Below are 14,224 nucleotides of genomic sequence, written 5' to 3' on the forward strand. Positions count from 1 at the left end.
TGAGCTCCAGAGGATGCGAGCCAGAGGAGGATGTGAGGTCGTGTGTACAAAAGTACAGCACAGCAACAGGCCCTTCGGCTCTCCAAGCCTGCGCCGATCAAATTGCACGTCAACTAAACCGTTTTGCACTTCTGTGGTTCGTATCCCGCTATTCCCATCCTATTCATGTACTTGTCAAGCTGCCTCTTAAACACCACTATCGTACCTGCTTCCACCACCTCCTCTGGTATCGAATCCCAGACTCACAACCCACTGCGTAAAAAACCTGCCCCGCACATCTCCTCTATAATTTTCTCCTCTCACCTTAAATCTATGTCCCCTAGTAATTGACTCTTCCACCCTGGGGAAAAGCTTCTAACTATCTAAGAGATAGAGAGAGAGAAATACAGAGAAATTGAAAGAGACAATGAGAGAGGTAAGGAAAGGGAAGGTGAGAACGAGAGGCAAACAGACAGGCAGAGGCAGAGGAGAAAAGGCAGAGAGGGAGAGAGACCGTGATATAGACAAAGGGTATTTTAGCAAGTGAGAAAGAGAGCTAAATCGAGCGGGGAAGAGGGAAATAGAGCAAAGATGCAATGAGAGATAGAGTGCGAAAGAGAGTGAGAGAGTGAGGCTCAGAGAGAGAAGGATACACAGAGGGAGAGAGAGAGACATAAAGAGAGAAAGAGGAAGAGACTATAAGAGCCATAGAGCGAAATCGGAATAATGAGAGCTAGAGACACAGTGAGAGAGAGACATAGAGAGAGAGAGAGAGAGAGAGAGAGAGAGAGAGAGAGAGAGAGAGAGAGAGAGAGAGACAGATAGACAGACAAACGGATAGTGTGCTAGATGGGGAGAGTGACACAGAGAGAATTAGAGAGGCAGAGAGTGAGGGCAATCGAAAGGGATAAATAGAGAGGGTTGCTGGGCGAGAAGGAGAAAGTGAGGCAGAGAGAGAAATAGAGAGAGACAGGCAGAGAGAATGAGTGATTGAAAGAGTGAGAAGTTGAGAGGCAGAGTGTGTGGCAGGGCGAGAGAGAAAGGGAGAGAGAGAGAGAGACAATGAGGAAGAGGAAGATAATGAAGTCAGAGGGGCTTAAATGCACCGATTGAGGGAGGCAGAGGGAGATGGAGAGAGTGAGATTTAGAGACACAGTGAGAGCGACACAGAGAGAGAGGAAGAGAGAGGGAGAGAGAGGTAGAGTAAATTTGGAAATGAGAGAGAGGGAGAGAAAAGAGAGAGAGAGACCAAAGAGAGAGATGTAGTTAGACAAACAGCGCGAGAGCAAGACTGAGAGAGACAGAGACAGAGAGCGAATGAAACAGAGAGACAAAGTGAGAGATGGATGCAGAGGGAGAGATAGGATGGGAGGGAGAAAGCGAGAAAGAGAAAGAAAGGGAAACAGAGGGGGAGGGACACACAGACAGGCTGAGGCAGAGAAGAAGTGGCAAAGGGAGAGAAAGGCAGACCTCGAAATAGACAAAGGGAAGTTTAGCAAGTGAGAAAGAGAGAGAGAGAGAGGGAGGGAAAAATAAAAAAGAGACAAGGAAAGAGAGAAACTGATTTGATACGCAGGGTGTGGGAGAGAGAGAGAAAGAGAGGGAGAGAGACAGAATGAGAGAGTAAACCGGGAGAGAAAGAGGCAGCGAGAGCCATAGAGCAACAAGAAAAGATTGAGAGATAGAGTCACAGAGAGAGAGGCATAGAGAGAGAGAGAGACAGGCAGACAGACAAAGAGAGAGAGTGCTTGGGAGGGGGATAGAGATAGAAAGAGATAGAGAGTGAGAGAGAGAGGCAGATATATAAAAATACAGAGTTAAATAGTCAGATAGATCGACCGATAGATAGATAGATTGATTGATAGATATATAGGTAGACAGAGTGACAGAGAGACACATGTACAGATAGATTAGATAGATAGATAAATAAACAGATAGGTAGACAGGCAAATGGACAAACAGGTATGTAGATAGATGGATAGATAGATAGACATACAGCAAGGCAGATAGAGGGAGAGGGACTGCAAAGGAAAGCAAGAGATGGGAAAGGCACACAGGGATACGCACACAGATTGAATGAGACAGAAAAACGTTAGAGATAGAGATAAAGACCCACGGACGCACGCAAACATGCACACACACAGGTTCTCACATACACGGACATGCTCATACTCACACACACTCTCGGAGAGAGAGAGAGAGAGAGAGAGAGATGGAGAGAAAGAGACAATGGGAATTTTAGAGTGTGGGAGGCAGAGGATAGAAAGAGATAATCGTGAACACAGAAACACGTAGGCAATCAAGCAGAAAAAGATAGAGAGTGCTGAGAGAGAGGGAGGACGATCGACAGGGAGAAAAGGAGAGAGTTGATGGGAGAGGGAGAGATGGTGAGGCAGAGAGGGAGAGAGAGAGAGGGAGAGGGAGAGAGTGAGAGGGAGACAGAGACAGGCAGAGAGAATGAGAGTGTGGAAAAGAGAGAAGGAGGGATACAGATTGTATGACAAAGGGGGAGAGAGGGAGTGAGAGAGAGAGAGGGAGAGAGGGAGAGAGAGAGAATAGAGAGAGAGAGGTGGAAGCGCACTGAGAAAGGGAGAGAGAGGGAGAAGGAGAAATTGAGAGCTAGAGTCACAGCAAGAGAGAGAGCGAGAGTTTGAAAAATACAGAGGGGGAGAGAAAACAGAGAGAGAGACAAAGAGAGAGACAGAGTTAGGCGCACAATTTGAAAGGGAGAGTGAGAGAAAAGAGAAACAGAGGCAACGTGAGAGATGGACGCAGAGAGTTGGATAGAGAGAGAGAAACAGATAGAGAGAAAGTGTGAGAGAAAATGAGAGAGAGAAAGAAAGGGAAGTCGAGATCGAGAGGCAAACAGACAGGCAGAGGCAGAAAGAAGAGTCAGAGAGAGAGAGAGAGACAATGGAATAGACAAAGGGAAATTTAGTAAACGAGAAAGAGATATTAAACGGGAGTCAAATACGGAAAGAGAGCAAAGATAGAAAGGAAGATAGACAGAGAAAGAGGGCAAGAGAGTGAGGCTTAGAAAGGAAGATGGATACACTGAGGGTGTAATGGAGAGAAAGAGAGGGAGAGAGAGAAATAATGTGAGGAAAGAGGAAGAGACAGCGTGAGCTGTAGAGGAGCGACAAGGAAATAATGAGAGCTAGAGACACAGAGAGACAGGCACAGAGAGAGAGGAACAGAGAGAGACAGACAGACAGAGAAAGGGTTCGTGAGTGGGAGAGAGAAAGAGAAAGATAGAGTGGCAGAGAGAGTTTGTGTGTGTATGTGGGGGGGGGGGGGCGTGGGGGGCGCGGAGGGTGGGGGGGGTTGGAGGAGAGAGAGAGAGAGAGAGAGGGGGAGAGAAATAGGGTGATCGAAAGGGAGAAAAAGACAGGGTTGCTGGGCAAGAAACAGTTTCTTAGGCTGAGCGAGAAATAGAGCGAGAAGGGCAGAGAGAATGAGAGATTGAAAGAAAAAGAGGAGAGACAGCGTGTGTGACATAGGGCGAGAGGGAAAGAGAGAGAGAGAGAGAGGGAGGGATAGAGAGATTGGGAGAAAGAGAGGCAGAAAGACCGAGTGAGGGAGGCAGAGGGAGAAGGAATTAGTGAGATTTAGTGACACAGCAAGAGACAGAGAGAGAGAGTAAGAAATATGAAGAAAGGGAGGGAGAGAGAGAAAAAAAGAGAGAGACAGAGTTAGGCACAAAGTGTGAAAGCGAGACAGAGAGAGAGTGGCAAAGAGAGAATACGGCAGAGAGACAGTGTTAGAGGTTGACACAGAGAGAGAGAGAGAGAGATAGGATGTGTCAGAGTAAATGAGAGAGAGAGAAAGAAAGGGCAAGAGAGAACGAGAGGTATACAGACAGGCATAGGCAGAGAGAGAGAAAGAGACAGAAAGAGAGAGACCATGAAAAAGACAAAGGGGTTTTTAGCAAGCGAGAAAGAGAGAGAAAGCAAGAGTAGAAGAGGGAAAGAAAACAGAGAGACAAAGAGAGAGAGAGATTGAGGCGGAGGGAGGGAAAGTGAGTCAGAAGAAGACAGAGATAGACATGCAGAGGGAGAGATAGACAGAGAGAGAGGGGAAGAAATACATTGAGAGAAGAAAGATGAAAGGAAAGAGACAGCAAGAACCAAAGAACGACAAGGAAAGAGTGTGAGGTAGAGACACAGAGAAAGATGCACAGAGAAAGAGGGAGAGAGAGAGAGAGATAAAACAGACAAACAGAGCAAGTGCGTGCGGGTCGCGGGGTGGGGGGGGAGTGGGGGGGCGGTGTAGGGGACAGAGAGAAATAGAGAGGGAGAGACAGAGAGAGATACAAAAAGACAGAGATAAATAGAACGATAGATGGGCACAAAGATAGATATGTAGATAGATAGATCGATACATAGCTAGATAGATAGATAAATAGGCAGATTGACAGACATAAATGCAGAAAGGCAGATAGAGGGAGAGGGAAGGCAAAGCAAAGCAAGAGAGGTCGAGAGAAACATAGAGATACTCACACAGATTGAAAGAGACAGAGGAATGTGAGAGTGAATGATAGAGACGCTCCAACACACACACACACACACACACACGGACACACACAGAGGCTCAAAGGCAAAAGAGAGAGAGAGAGAGATGGAGAGAAAGAGAGAAAGGAAATTTTGGAGTGTGAGAGGCAGAGGACAGAAAAATTGAAGCACGTACACATAGATACGTGGTCACAAACACAGAAAAAGAGAGGGAACTGAAAGTGGGAGGGCGATCGAAAGGGAGAAATAGAGAGAGTTGCTGGAAGCGAAACAGAGATTGAGGGAGAGAGAAAGAGAGAGAGCGAGAGAGAAAAAAATATGGCCAGAGAGAATGACAGTGAAAGAGGGAAAAGGAGGGAGGCAGAGTGCATGACATATGGCGAGAGCTAAAGAGAAAGAGAGAGAGATGACACAAAGATTGGCCTTGTGGTTAACAGTGAGGTTGAGTATCCTGGGCTCCGGGAAGATATAGACGGGATGGTCAAATGGCCAGATAAGTGACAGATGGAATTTCAACCTGAAAAGTGTAAGGTTATACACTTTCGAAGGAGTAAGTTGACAAGGAAGCATTCAATGAACTGCATGACACTAGGACGTTCTCAGGAACAAAGGGACCTTGGTGTGTGTGTCCTTCGATATCTGAAGACGGAGGGGCATGTTAGTGGGGTGTTGAAAAAGGCAAATGGGATTTTTCCCTTTATCAATTGTGGCATAGATTACAAAACTAGGGTGGTCATGTTGGAGTTGCATAGAACCTTTGTCAGGCCACAGCTGCAGGATTCTGTGCAGTTCTGGTCGCCAATTATAAGAAGCATGTGATTGCACTGGAGGGGGTGCAGAGGACATTCACCAGGATGTTGTCTGGGATGAAACATTTAAGTTATGAAGAGAGGTTGGATAGGCTTGGGTTGTTTTCGTTTGAGCAGAGAAGACTGAGGGCCGAATTGATCGAGGTGTACAGGATTATGAGGGGCATCGACAGGGTGGATAGGGAGTAGGTGTTCCTCTTAGTTGAAGGGTCAGTCACAAAGGGGCATGGGTTCAAGGTGAGGGTCAGGAGCTTTTGGGGGGATGTGAGAAAAAAAAAATCCCCAGAGGGTGGTGACGGTCTGGAATGCACTGCCTGGGAGGGTGGCATAGGAGGGTTGATTCACACCCTTTAAAAAGTGCCTGGATGAACACTTGGCACGTCATAACATTCAATGCTATAGGCCAAGTGCTGCTAAATGGGATTAGGTTAGTAGGTCAGGTGTTCCTCACGTGTCGGTGCAGGCTCGATGGGTCAAAGGGCCTCATCTGCACTGTGATTCTATGTTTCTGTGATTCTGAGAGAGTGAGTGAGAGAGAGAGATAATAGAGAGAGAGAGAGGAGGAAGCGCTCTGAGAGAGGGTGACAGAGGGAGAAGGAGAGAGTGAGAGTTGGAGACACAGCAAGACACGTCGAGAAATGGAGAGAGAGAGAGAGAGGCATAGAAAGAGACAGAGTTAGGCACACATTTTTAGAGAGATACTGAGAGAGAATGAGACAGAGAGACAACCTGAGGTATAGACAGAGAGAGAGAGTTGTAGGGAGAGAGATGGGGAGAAAGTGAAAGAGAGAAGGAAAGGTAAGGGGAGAGGAAGAGACAAAGAGTCAGGAAGAGGAAGAGAGAGAGACACTGAAATAATCAAAGGAATGCTTCGCAAGCGTGAAATAGAAAAAGCGAGTTTGGAAGAGGGAAAGAGAACAGAGAAACAAAGAGAGAGATAGACTGAGAATGAGTGCGAGAGAGTGAGGCAGAGAGAGAGAGAGAGAGAGATGCGCAGAAGGGAGACAGAGAGAAAGAGATGGAGAGAGAGACATAGAGAGAGTAAAGAGGGAGAGTACGAGACAGCGGGAGCCATGGAGCGAGAGAGAAAGAGTGAGAGATAGAGAGACGGTGAGAGAGGCACAGAGAGAGAGCGAGATCGAGAGAGAGAGAGAGAGAGAGAGGCAGGGAGAGAGACAGAGGGAGAAGGCAGTGATATATAAAGACAAAGATAGATAAATAGATAGATTGGATAACAGGTAGGCAGGCAGGCAGAAGTAGAGGCAGACAGACAGATAGACAGATACACAAATAGAGATAGATAGATAAATAAACGGACAGACAGGTAGATAGATAGATAGACAGACTGAATGGCAGTTCGAGGGCAAGGAACTGAGAAGGAGAGCAACATAGGCGGAATGACAAAGAGAGGTAAACACAAAAAAAATGAAAGAGACAGAAACGTGAGAGACAGAGATAAAGACGCACTGACACACGAACACACCCATGGACACACATGCACTCTCAGTGTGTGTGTGAGTGAGAGTGAGAGAGAGAGAGAAATGGAGAGAACTAGACATATGGAATTGTATGTTGTGAGAGGCAGAGGACACAGAGAGAGAGAAACACGTACACACAAAAATGGAGACACCCACACACAAAGAGAGAGAGGGAGGGGGGGCTAAGAGAGAGACGACGATCGAAGGGGAGAACAATATAGAGTTGGTGGGAGAGAAAAAGAGGACGACGCAGGGTGAGAGAAAGACAGAGTGAATGGGAGATTGAAAGATGGAGAAGTTGAGAGGCAGATTTTGTGACATGGAGCGAGAGGTATTGAGAGAGAGAGAGAGAGACTGGGAGACAGGTATAGAGATAGTGAGAGAAAGAGAATAAAGAGACGTAAATGCATCGAGTGGGGAACACAGAGGGAGATGGAGGGAATGAGATTTAGAGACACAGCAAGAGGAATAGAGACAGAGAGAGAGAGGGAGATAGAGAGGGGGAGAGAGAGAGAGAGAGAGGCAGAGAAAAACATTGAAAAAGAGGGGGAGAGAAAAGAGAGAGAGAGAGGCATAGAAAGAGAAGGGTTAGACACAGTGTGTGACAACAAGTCAGAGAAAGAGAGAATGAGACAGAGTGACAACGTGAGAGATAGACTGATAGAAGGAGGGAGAGAGAGAGAGGAGAGGGAGATAGAAGGAGAGAAAGAGACAAAGGGATGTTTCAGGCGTGACAGACAGAGAAACACACACACACACGGAGACACTGACACAGAATGAGAGAGAGGGCTGAGAGAGGCAGGGCTGTCGAAAGGGAGAGAACGAGAGAGTTGATGGGAGAGAAATAGAGGGTGAGGCAGAGAGAGAGAAAGAGGGAGAGAGGCAGAGCAATTAAAAGAGTAAGAGGAGGAGAGATACAGAGTGTGTTACAAAGGGCGGGAGGGAAAGAGAAAGGGAGGGAGTCAGAGGGAGGACGAGAGTGTGAGAGTTAGATAAACAGCGGGAGAGACACAGACATACAGAAAGTCAGAGCTAGAAATTGAAAAAGAGAGAAAGGGAGATAAAAGAGACAGAGAGGCAAAGAGAGAGACAGAATGAGACATGATGTGAGAGAGAGACAGAGAGCAAAAGAGAGAGAGAGAGACAGAGAGAGACAGATAAAGGGAAGTTTAGTAAGCGAGGAAGAGAGAGACGGCGAAAGTGAAAGGGGGAAAGAGAACAGAGACAAAGAGAGAGAGATTGAGAAGGAGGGTGATAATGTGAGGCAGAGCAAGAGGCAGGGATTGACATGCGGAGGGAGAGATAGAGAGAAATAGTGGGATAGAGAGACAGAGAGAGTAAAGAGGAAGGGAAAGAGAGAGCGAGAGTGATACAGTGATAAGGGAAGACTGAAAGATGGAGACACAGCGAGCGTGACACACAGAGAGAGAGCGAGAGAGACAGAAAAAGAGAAAGTTAGGGAGAGATTTGGAGAGAGGCAGAGAGTGATAGAGTGACAGAGACAGAGAGAGACAGAGAGGGAAAGAAACATAAATTCATAGAGAGATAGATAGGTATATGGATAGATAGACAGACAGATAGATAGATAACAGGCAGACAGACAGAGTGAGAACGATGGTCTGAGAAGGAGAGCGAGAGAGGTGGAAACATAGACAGAGATAGAAGCACACAGATTGAAAGAGAGAGAGAAACGCGCGTGAGAGAGATAGATACCCACCAACACACGCACATACATACACACACAGGGACACGCACACAGTCGAACAAAGAGAGCGAGAGAGAAGAGATAAAGGAAGACAGAGGAAGAGAATCACGGAGGGATACCGAGTGAGATGGAGAGAGAAGCAAAGAGGGTCAGAGATAGAAGGAAAGAGGCAGAGAGAGTGAGAGAGGGAAACAGATGCATAGAGGCAGAGAGAGAATGGGACAGAAAGAGAGAGTGGGGAAGTCAGATGGAAGAAACAGAGACAGCGTGAGCAAGAGACATCGAGAGAGAAATAAAGAGGAAGAACGAGGTAATGGGAGCGACAGTGAGCATAAAATACAGAGAGAGATAAATAGTTCAAGAGCGATAGAGGAGGAAAGCGAGAGACACAGCAAAAGGGAGAGAGTGAGATGTGCTCAGAGAAAAAGAGGCAGGTAGCTGGTGGAGGGACAGAGAGGGTGAGAGAGACAAAGATTGCTAGTGAGATAGATTCGCTTTTGATTGTGATGTGGAATCAATTTTTGGGAGATATTGCATATTTACAGATATTTTATTCATTGAATTTAGTAATAAATTGTCACCCTTAACCCATTGCGATCGTACAACTGAATGTCCACAGTTAGAGAGGACAGTTACACCACAGGGTGTAATAGGACAGCGTGGAGAGAGGCACTCTAACACATGGAATTTAATCAATATATGGTAACAGTCAAGTGACGGATATCACTGAAACAATAGGAGATCTAGATGAGGGACTGATGGTGACTGAGTGGACAACATATTATCCAGGTGAATACAGCTCTTGTTTTTTTTATTAGTTAATTAATTTGATAAGTAAAGTCCAGTTCTTGGATCCTGGATCTTCCATTTAAAAATAAACATTTTGTATCACTAAACTCAATGACGTAAACTATTTGTTCATATATTTAAAAAATAATTAGAACAATGTTGCAACTTCAACGTCCCTGGGGTGATCCCACAGGGTATAAATTAAAGGCTTTGGGAAAGTCTCACCTCAGCGTTTAAGGCAGAGAGATTACCAGCAGCACAAAGCGGCACGTCACTTCGCACTGAAACGATGGAACCAATTGATGAGGCTGAGAAAATATTCTACACAATCCTTGCTGTTATAGGTGTTCCTGGTGAGTGACCATAACTACTGAAGTTGTGTAAATCTGTTTGTGAGCGGCTATCTCATTTTAAACTGTGACTGAAAATATTACATGCTGTTCTGGAGCTCACTGTCATAGACACACTGAATCAGTCATATAATTTGCTGAATTAATATGTATTGAATGTCTCTGCGGCTTTATTGAATTTTGTCAAATTAAAATAAACCTCTGCTTGTAACTCACAGGCTCTCTGATGAATTATTTCCTAATATTCAGTGTAAAATTATTTTGTAATGTTAAATAAGACCTTAGTGAAAGCAAATTCTCTGAAGGAAGATTTAGTGGGAGTCAGAGGAAAATCACCCTGAGTGTGGGTCATTAATCGGAGTGGAGCACCTGGCCCCAGTCAACCCTCAACCGTGTCCGGCCCATATCCCGCGCATCCTCCCTCACGCCTTCTCCTCCTTCCCAGAAACATGATAGGGTCCCCCTTGTCCTCACTTATCACCCCACCAGCCTCCGCATTCAAAGGATCATCCTCCGCCATTTCCGCCAACTCCAGCATGATGCCACCACCAAACACATCTTCCCTTCACCCCCCTTGACGGCATTCCGTAGGGATCGTTCCCTCCGGGACACCCTGGTCCACTCCTCCATCACCCCCTACTCCTCAACCCCCACTTATGGCACCTCCCCATGCCCACGCAGAAGATGCAACACCTGCCCCTTCACTTCCTCTCTCCTCACCGTCCAAGGGCCCAAACACTCCTTTCAAGTGAAGCAGCATTTCACTTGCATTTCCCCTAACTTAGTCTACTGCATTCGTTGCTCCCAATGCGGTCTCCTCTACATTGGAGAGACCAAACGCAAACTGGGCGACCGTTTTGCGGAACACCTGCGGTCTGTCCGCAAGAAAGACCCAAACCTCCCTGTCGCTTGCCATTTTAACACTCCACCCTGTTCTCTTGCCAACATGTCTGTCCTTGGCTTGCTGCATTGTTCCAGTGAAGCCCAACGCAAACTGGAGGAACAGCACCTCATCTTCCGACTAGGCACTTTACAGTCCTCTGGGCTGAATATTGAATTCAACAACTTTAGATCTTAAACTCCCCCTCCCCCCATCCCCACCCCGTTTCTTTCCCCCCCCCCCCACCCGCTTTTTTTTTTTATAATTTATATAGATTCTTCTTTCCCCACCTATTTCCATTATTTTTAAATCTAAAACTAAAACCTTTAGTCTTTCCACCCCACCCCCACTAGAGCTGTACTTTGAATATCCTGTATTCCATTCTTAATTAGCACTTTTCTCAGACAAAGACCACCACCTTCAACACCTCTTTGACCCTTTTGTCTCTGACATCTTTTGATTATCTGCTCACACCACACCCTCAATGTGTCTCTTCCCACACCCACCTTAAACCAATTTATATTTCTCCCTTGTTGAAACTATGCTGCAGTTCTGCCGAAGGGCCATGGAGGCTCGAAACGTTGACTGATTTCTTCTCCGCCGATGCTGCCAGACTTGCTGAGTTTTTCCAGGTAATTCTGTTTTTGTTTTGTCTAGGAATCTCTCCCCGATACACTCTATGATTTCTTGATCGTGGCTGAATCTGCCAATGTGATTTCCCCAAACGACATGAAGATTCAAGTCACCCATGATTAATATACTTCAATTTTTTCATGCCATAACTATCTCCTGACTGATTCTCTTTCCGAAGGTATACATACAGTTAGGTGCCCTGTAGACTACTCCCACCAGTGCCTTCACCCCCTTGTTATTTCTTACCTCTACCCATGTGAATTCTACATCTGCAGATCCAAAATAATCTCGTGCTGTCCCACATATTCTATCTCGTCAAAAAAATCTATCCAACCACCCTTTTATTCCTGCCTGTCTTTCCGAAAATCACATGCCCCTGAATACTGAGTTATCAACTTTGATCTTTTTGTAACCACATCTCCGTAATGGATATAAGATCATTCCCATTAACCTCTATTTGTGCCTTTAATTTATTTGCTTGGTTCTGAATACTGCCGCAATTAAGTAATGAGGCATCAATGTTACTTTTTTGCCATTTCCCCCTTTGACTCAATTAGCTGTTGTGATTTTTATGTTGCTACACTCTGTCCCTTTCTGTCACATTCTGGATATCATTACCTATATAGATGCCCTGCAAAATTCCCACATTGTTTTGCTTCTTAAGCAGACATATCTGCTCTCCAGAAATCCCGCCCACCTATTTATCTTTAAAAACTCTCTCGAGCCCTAGTTATTCAATTCACCACGACGCTGGAATCTGCATTTTTAAAGTGAAGCCCGTCCAACCGGAATAGCTCCTTCCTATCCCAGCACTGGCGCCGGTGCCCCTTGAACTGAAACCCATTTTTCCCACACCAAACTTTGAGCACATATTTAAATTCGTGAATTTACTTATCCTATGGCAGTTTGCCTGTGGTTCAGGTAGTAATCCGAAGATATTTCTCTCAGAGGTTTTGCTTTTTAATTTAGCTGCTAACTGTTCAAATTCTTTCAGCAGAATTTCGTTTCTAGTTCTGTCAATGTCGCTGGCATCAACGTGGATGGTGACAAGTAGATTTCTCCCCTCCACTCCAAGTTCCACTCCAAACCTAAGGAGATGACTTGGCACTGGGCAGGCAACAGAGTCTTCGGAACTCACACACACAGCTGCAGTGAACAATATCCTTCGCCAATTATATTGACCCCTACCACTACTGAATTTCCTAATTCCACCCCCAGCTTGAATAGCTGTCTGTATCACGGTGCTGTGGTCAGCTCGCTCATCCTCCTTGCAGTTCCCACTCTCGTCCACGCATCTTCCAAGAACCTAACCACTGTTGAACAGTTGCAGGGGCCGAGTCTCCTCGAACACGACACCCTTCGTCCCCATACCTACGTCACCTGTGGTCAGACCCTCCTGTCCCTGGTCCCAGAACAAATTTGAATCTCCCACCCCCCACCCCCCTGATGTGAGGGGTGTGACCACCTCCTGGAGCAACATGTCCAGGTATCATTGCCCTCCCTGATGTGGCGCAATGTCTGCAGCTCGGACACCAGCTCCGTAACTCGGATCCAAAGGTTGTCGAGCTGCAAACCTTTGCTACTGATGTGCTCGCTCTGGGTCACCTTGGTGTCCAACAGGCCCACATGCTGCTGCAGCTACACATTATCTGTCCTGCCATTGCTATCGTTTTTTAATTAATTAATTAACGAATTACATTGGCATCCCTGCTCTTTTCCCTTGAAAAATCTCCCCCTAGAAGCACTTGATTGTTATTTTTCTGTTGCACTACCGTACCGAATTTATACTTAAGAAGCTATTTTTAAGAGAAACAAACTCTACAGAACTGAAAACAAACTAAATGCTTTACTTTTAATTGAACGACTACACATAATGTTCCCGCTGTTCTTTCTGTTCTCGCGCTCTTTTCCATCTCCTGCTCTTTCCAGTTATATCGCCTCTCTCCGGACTCTTCAATAATTTCTCTTTAATGGGTGATACAAAACAAGGTGGGAAGGCAAGTGGTGAAGATGACACAAAGTTTCCACAGAGGGGTAGAGATAGGTTAAGTGAGTGGGCAAACACTTAGCAGCTGGATTATAACGTGGGGAAAATGTAAGGTTATGCAAAGTGGCACGAAGAATAGAGGAGCTGAATATTATTTAAACGGGGAAAGACTGCAGGAAGCTGCAGCACAGAGGGATTTGGGATAACGCCTGCATGAATACCCCAAAAAAAAAACATATAATTTCCGCAGGTAATAGGGAAGGCGACAGGATTGTAGGCATTTATTCAAAGGGAATGGAGGGAAAAATTGGGAGTTCTTGCTAAGGCTTTGCACAGCATAAGTTAGGCCATGCCTAGAATACTGTAAACAGTTTTGGCCCCTTATCAAGGGAAGTATATACTGACAATAGAGGCAGCCCAGAGAAGTATCACTAGATTGAGCCCGGGTATGGGGGGATTTTCTTCTGTGGAGAGGTTGAGCAGATTATACCTGTACTCAGTGGAGTCTGGAAGAATGAGATGCTGCTTTTTTGAAACAAATAAGATTCTAACGGAACTTGGCAGGGTAGATGCTGAGAAGTTAATTCCCCTTGAGGAGGGTCGGGGACCAGAGGGCATAAACTCAGAGTTAGGGGTCGCCTATTTAAGACAGATACCAGGAGGAATTTCTTCGCTCAGATCGTAGTGAATCTGTGGATTGTTTACTGCTGATGGCGTTGAAGGCTGGGTCGTTATTTATATTCAAGGCAGATATTTAATCAGTAAGGTAACAAAATGTTATGGGAAAAGGAAGGAAAGTGGAGTTGAAGATTATCATGTCAGCAATTACCTCATTGAATGGCGAACAGATTCCTTGTCCGAATAGCCTACTTCAGCTAATGGGTTGAATGGTCTTTTTATTCATGCTCTCTCCACTCCCCCTCCTCAATAATGCTCTGCCGGCACTCTCTCCATGTGATCTAATGGTCGCTCACTCTTCTCGCCCTGTCTCACTGTTAATGTTCCCGCTGTTCTTTCTGCTCTCTCACTGTGTATGGTCCCGCTGCTTCTCACACTCATTCATGTTAATGACCCTGCTGCTCTTCACTCACTCTCTCACAGTT

At 45.8% G+C, this 14,224-nt stretch overlaps 1 pseudogene; it reads left to right on the top strand.

Moving 5' to 3' along the window:
* Nucleotides 1-705: 705 nt before the first annotated feature.
* Nucleotides 706-14,224, top strand: part of LOC144674108 (uncharacterized) — a 42,047-nt pseudogene continuing 28,528 nt past the window's right edge.

The sequence above is a fragment of the Cetorhinus maximus genome, unplaced genomic scaffold, assembly GCF_964194155.1.
Source record: "Cetorhinus maximus unplaced genomic scaffold, sCetMax3.hap1.1 HAP1_SCAFFOLD_557, whole genome shotgun sequence".
Lineage (NCBI taxonomy): Eukaryota > Metazoa > Chordata > Chondrichthyes > Lamniformes > Cetorhinidae > Cetorhinus > Cetorhinus maximus.